This window comes from Papio anubis, chromosome 9, assembly GCF_008728515.1.
Source record: "Papio anubis isolate 15944 chromosome 9, Panubis1.0, whole genome shotgun sequence".
Taxonomy (NCBI): Eukaryota; Metazoa; Chordata; class Mammalia; order Primates; family Cercopithecidae; genus Papio; species Papio anubis.
This window is the reverse complement of record NC_044984.1, coordinates 107,223,961-107,230,871: the sequence shown is the minus strand read 5'-3', so window position 1 is coordinate 107,230,871 and position 6,911 is coordinate 107,223,961.

Below are 6,911 nucleotides of genomic sequence, written 5' to 3'. Positions count from 1 at the left end.
GAATGTGCAGAGAGTTCCGTAAGAGCTCTCTCCTTCTGCCAATAAGTTTCTCTATTGTTGTGTGTGATATATTTGTTACAATTGATGAATTGATATTAATACATCATAATTAACAAAAGTCCATTTACATTAAGGTTTACATTAAGGTTCACTCTTTTGTCCTGCAGTTCTGTGGGTTTTGCCAAACATAACAGGTCATGTATCCACCATTATAGCATCATGCAGGATAGTTCTGAGATAGGAGGTGGGACTCAGCTTCAGAGGTGGGGCTTGACTCAGGGCCAGATTGAAGACTGGCTGGCATAAGCACCAGCACCATGAACAGTTTCCTCATTCCCTGGCAATGACCCAGAAGTTACCATCCTTCTTCTAGAAATTTCTGAATAACCTGCCTTTACTTTGAATGTATTTAAAAGTGGGTATGAAAGTGACTGTAGAACTGCCCTGAGCTGCTGCTCTCCAAGCACTGCCTATGGGGTGGCCCTGCTCTGAGTCACAGAGCTATAACCTTGCTGCCTCAGTAAACCTTTTTCTTCCTCCTCTAGCTCACCCTTGAATTCTTTCCTGGACAAAGCCAAGAACCTTCCCGTACGACATCCCAATTTTGGGGCTCCCCTGCCCTGCAACAGTTCAACTACCTTAAAACCCCCCTGTGCCTCACCTGTTCATCCCTCTCGGAGTTAGATCTTTCTTCTCCTAATATATGCATTCAACGCTATAAATTTCCCTCTAAACACTACTTTCACTACATCCCACACTTTTTGATAGGCTGCTTTTTCATTTTAATTTAATTCAAAAAATGTTTATTTATTTTGTTGAGATGGGGTTTCACGCTGTTGCCCAGGCTGGGGTACAGTGGCACAATCTTAGCTCACTGCAGCCTTGACCTCCCGGGCTCAGGCGATCCTCCCACCTCAGCCTCCCAAGTAGCTGGGACTACAGGTGCATGGCACCATGCCTGGCTAATTTTTGTATTTTTTGTAGAGATGGGGTTTCAGCATGTGGCCCAATCTGGTTTCGAACTCCTGGGCTCAAGTGATCTGTTTGCCTCAGCCTCCCAAAGTGCTGGGATTATAGGCGTAAGCCACTGCGCCTGGCCCAAAATATTTAAAAATCTCTCTTGAGACTTCTTCCTTGCCCCAGGTGTTATTTAGAGGTGTGTTCTTTAATCTCCATATATTGTGGAATTTTCCAGCTATCTTTCTTTCATGGGTTTCTTTTTTAATTCTATTATAGTGAAGAGCATACTTTGTATGACATATCTCTGTTGAAATTTGTTACAGTGTGTTTTCTAACCCAGAACATGATCTGTCTTGGTGAATGTTCTGTGTGAGTTTGAGAAGAATGTGTTTCCTGTTTTTTGTTGGATTAAATATTTTGTAAATGCCAACTATCTTTCTTATAACCCCTTAACCTCTTAACCAGATTATTCATGAATTGACATACTCCACTCCTACTGTATAAGATGTTGACTTCGACCTAAGACTAAATGTCACCTTGGGGGTGGGGTGCTGTCTTTACAATACTCACTTCATTTACCAGTTGAAGATTCTTGCTGCACTCTATGCAAAAGTTAGGCCGAGTATGATAAAGCAAACCACTCATACCATGATTCACCTTTAGTAAAAATGGGAAACTGGAAAAACATTATGTTTCAAAAACTATAGTGCACCTGTTGTTACATTCTAGTCTTGCCTAATGTTTTTCAATTTTTATTATTTTCTATAGTTTGGACTGAATTCTAGTTTTTCTTGGCTACAAGTCTCCAAAATAATGTTTTAAATTTTTTCCTTCTTTTTTCCCCATTTTCCCTAATTTGGACTCACTGAAAACTAAGTTGTGCTTTTATAAAGCCCTGCAAACTGGAGCTAGACAACTTAAACCTCAGAAAAAAATAACGACATATTTACAGACAGAAGCTACTTTCATACCTATTTGCTGATGTGTGAACTTCGGAGTACTCTGGCCTATATCTTGATTTTCCAGGATTGTTCTTTTGTGTGTTGTTGCTGTTTTCCCTTCCTCTTCCTATTTTCTCTTCATAGGACATGAGACTTTACAACCTTCTAAAAATGAGCTTTCCTAATAACTCGGGACCTACCCCTGTAGCAATAAACCATCTTAGCCAAGTTTCATCCTCAGATGAAACCTGAGACTAGAGACTCATTTTCTTCTAAAATGCTTTCTCTGAAATATTTTTAAAAACAAAAGGGAGGAAACGTGAGAGGAAAGTATCTTGGGGCCCCAAAATCACTCAGCTAAAGGGAAAAATCAAGCTGGGAACTGCTCAGGGCAAACCTGCCTCCTGTTCTATTCAAAGTCACCCCTCTGCTCACTGACATAAATGCATTTTGGATTGCCCCCTTCAGAGAGGCTGATCAGAAGCTCAAAAGAAACGCAAAAGAAGGCAACCATTTGTGTCTTATATACCTTGGAATCCCACTCCCCGCTTTGAGTTGCCCTGCCTTTCCAGACCAAACCAGTGTTCATCTTACATATGTTGATTGATGTCTTATGTCTCCCTAAAATGTACAAAACCAAACTGTGATCTGACCGCCTTGGGCACGTGTCATCAGGGCCTGCTGAGGCTCTGTTATGGGTGTGCGTCCTCAACCTTGGCAAAATAAACTTTCTAAACTAACTGGAAAAAAAAAAAAAAAGATTCTGGCCAGGAGCAGTGACTCAGGCCTGTAATCCCAGCACTTTAGGAGGTGGAGGCAGGAGGCTCACTTGAGCTCAGGAGTTTGAGACCAGCTTAGGCAACATAACTAGATGCTGTCTCTAAGTAAATAAATAAATAAGACTTTGTTTGCTCCCATAGTGAGACCCTGTCTCTAAATAAATAAATAAAATTTTGTTTGCTCCATAATGTCCTCATGGCCATTGCAGTTGTCAAATATTTTTGATTAAAAAATACACACACACACACACACACACACAGATGAGTGGAAGAGAGAGCTGTCCTTAGGAAACCAACATCGAATTTTTTGGAAAGATGCAATAAAGGCAAGCATTGCATAGAATTAGCTAAGAGTGACATGATCCCATAGAAGACTGAGAAAATAAGTTGGAACAAATCCACTTATGTCCAGGATTATGCCCTCATGCCTTTGCAGGTGGCTTTAAATTATTGTTTCCTTTAAAAAAACAGAAACAGGAAACTATAGACCACTCATTCTTGTGCTTTGAGAGAAAGATAGGGCGAGACTCCAGTCAGTGGGCCCGTCCTCGGCATAAAGGTCTCAGTCTTCGACTAATGATTAGGAAACAAAGGCACATTTGTGGGGTGTAACAATTAACATAGAGAATCATGATGCTCTAATGTCTACCTGTGTAGTCAGAGAACAAAAAGGGAAAGTGACTTATTCAAGGTCACACAGCAGATATGGACAAGAGCCAAGCAAAAGATACCTCTTTTCTTTTTTTTTTTTTTTGACAGAGTCTCGCTCTTTTGCCCAGGCTGGAGTGCAGTGGCACAGTCTCGGCTCACTGCAACCTCTGCCTCCCGGGATCAAGCAATTCTTCTCCCTCAGCCTCCCGAGTAGCTGGGATTACAGGTGCCCGCCACCACGCCCAGCTAATTTTTTTGTATTTTTAGTAGAGATAGGGTTTCACCATGTTGGCCAGGCTGGTCTCGAACTCCTGACCTTGTGATCCACCCACCTCGGCCTCCCAAAGTGCTGCGATTACTGGCATGAGCCACTGCACCCAGCCAAAAGATACCTCTTATATGCATACTTTTGCTTTCACGGTGCTCTTTTTAAAAAATATTATTATTTTTATTTATTTTTTGAGATGGAGTTTTGCTCTTGTTGCCTAGGCTGGTGTGCCATGGCGCGATCTCAGCTCACCGCAACCTCTGCTTCCCAGGTTCAAGCGATTCTCCTGCCTCAGCCTCCCGAGTAGCAAGGATTATAGGTGCCCGCTACCACGCCTGGCTAATTTTTTGTATTTTTAGTAGAGACAGGATTTCACCATATTGGCCAGGCTGGTCTTGAACTCCTGACCTCAGGTGATCCACCCGCCTGGCCTCCCAAAGTGCTGGGATTACAGGCATGAGCCACCGTGCCCGGTCAAAAATTATTTTTAATTATTATGAATACATAATAGTTGTACATATTTATGGGGTGCATGCAATATTTTGGACACAGGTGTATGATGTGTCACGATCACATCGGGGTAACTGGGGTGTCCATCACCATGAATGGCTTGCTTAACCTCATCAAGCCAATGTCCCTGGCAGATCTGATTGAGCTGAGCAGGGGTCAGCCTGGCAGGTTTCAAGCACTGAGTGTTTAATCCACTTGGCCGTAAGCCCAGCCGCGATTGGGCCTGTACTGCTTTCACCAGGAACCACCAGCCCTGTGACCTGCCCCTTTTCCTGGCCTCCCCTTTGTCATCCCTGATGGGAGACCAGACCTCAGCAACTTGGTCTTGCTTCTGACTCCTACTTGGAACAAACATCTCTAGCTGTTGGCTGAATTTCTGTGGACGCCAGCAGGAAAGTCTGCCCCCATCTGTGCAGGGACCTTGGAGATCTGATTTCTGCTTCACCTGAACCTCACCCACTTTCAGCTCCAATGTCCTGTGTTCAACCAATGCCAGTTCAAGAGCATTTCCCCCATATGCAAGCTGTGTGAGGGAGCCCAAGTTTAGGGGCTGGCAAGTGGAGGTGGCACTTGTCAAGTCTCTACTATGTGCCAGGGACTCTTGATGGACTGTACCATTAATATCTCTCAGCAACTCTTTGAAATATTTATGACTCCAGTTGAGGAAACGGATACTCAGTAAGGCTAAATGACTTGGCCAAGTTCCCATAGCTAGAAAGTGCCAGTCAGAATTTGAATGCTGGACTTAATTAAAATTTTGTCTGGTGTTCTTTTCAGGGCAGATGTTTTCCAACACACCATATAGCCACTTACAGAGTGTTTTATTTCAGTGGGGTCAGCCAGGGGTCGGGGGTGGGAGCAGCACAATTAGCTAGATCAGGTGTACTAATATTTATGAAAACTTTCCTCCTATGTATTCATCTCAGTCTATTAGGCATGTATGCATATAAATGAAGATCAACCAATTTAAGCACGGAAATTAGGCTTCTTTTTAACCGCCAGCCATGACTGACTGGTGGTGGCTCCCTGGAACACTGGGTTGAGAGGGACTCAGGCTGCTTGTAGGTTCTGTAGGAAAGATGCCGTATTGATTAGTGATGTCTGCCAGGAGCACAGGGAGAATGGCAAGTGTCTCCAGCTGTTCCTGCCAGGCTTGTATGGACCTAATTAGCACCTCTCTCCACCTAGTGGCAGCTAGCTAAATTGCCACCAGGAAAAACGGATTAACTTTTTGGGTAGTGGTTTTCAAAGTCATGATGAAGGTGGAAATCACAAGGCATCAACCAGGAAATACTTTCTTTCTTTTTTTTTTTTTCTTTTTTGAGGCGGCATCTCACTCTGTCGTCCAAGCTGGAGTGCAGTGGTATGATCTTAGCTCACTGCAACCTCCACCTGCCAGGTTCAAGTGATTCTCCTGCCTCAGCCTCCTGAGTACCTGGGACTATAGGTGCCTGCCACCACACCCGGCTAATTTTTGTATTTTTAGTAGAGATGGGGTTTCACCATGTTGGCTGGACTGGTCTCAAACTCTTGACCTCAGGTGATCCACCCACCTTGGCCTCCCAAAGTGCTGGGATTATAGGCATGAGCTGCCGTTCCCAGCCAGGAAATAGTTTCAACTATACACCTTGTCCTCGGGGTTTAGCAGAATCTGTGGGGAGGTATGGGGAGCATGCATAGTTTGAAAAGAAATCTCTCAAGTGAGACTAACATGCCAGCTTCTGCTTTTGAGGACACAAGGAAATGGTCTCAACGAAAAGAGAAATATCTGTGGGATTGAATTGATAGCTCCTTCTTGAAGTAACCAACATTACTGATAAATTGCTTAAGCACTTTGGGGATGGATTACAGTGTGATTAAGAATTCGAGAGGCCGGGTGTGGTGGCTCACACCTGTAATCCCAGAACTTTGGGTAGCCAAGGCAGGTGGATCACCTGAGGTCAGGAGTTTGAGACCAGCCTGGCCAACATGGCGAAACCCTGTCTGTACTAAAAATACAAAAATTATCCAGGTGTGGCAGCAGGCACCTGTAATCCCAGCTACTCGGGAGGCTGAGGCAGGAGAATCGCTTGAATCCAGGAGGTGGAGGTTGCAGTGAGCCAGGATTGCACCACTGTACTCCAGTCTGGGCGACAGAGGGAGACTCCGTCAAAAAAAAAAAAAAAAAAGAAAAAAGAAAAAAAGATTTTTTTTCTGGAAAGTTAGTTACTGATTCAGTTCACCTTCAGGACTATTGAGAGTCTCCAATGAGAGACTCATTGTAGGTTGGAAGGTGCTAGAATGCAAGGGAGGCATTTGATGGTCCATGCTCATCAATCAGTGTGTTAAGGACACTGGACTCTGGGAGTCCAACAACCGAACTCCTTTCCTAGCATTGCCTTTGTGAAACATTGGACATGGCATTTTCTTCTCTGGACCTTGGTTTCTTCATCTGTCTAAAAAGCGAGTTGATTGAATTAGGTTGTGGCTGAATTTTATGTTCTCTTTTAGCTTTGGCAATTTCTGATTCTGCAACCACCTGGGACTTTTTCCAGGTCTTGTAGCAGCAGGAGGAGGATGAGGATGTTGACTTCCTGTTCATTGGGCACCAGCAACAAGTATTCTTCTAAAAGGGTTTGGAGTCAGCCAAGTTACCTTAGGCCCACCTGCCCAAGATAAAATCCACCAGAAAGCAAACTCCTCGTGGGCAGAGAACACATCTGTCCCCAGTGGCTGGAACATTAAACACTAACTATCAGAATAGCTTATGTCCTGGTGGGGAGGAAGACTTTGCAGAAACCAGAAAGGAAAAATGCAGACCAC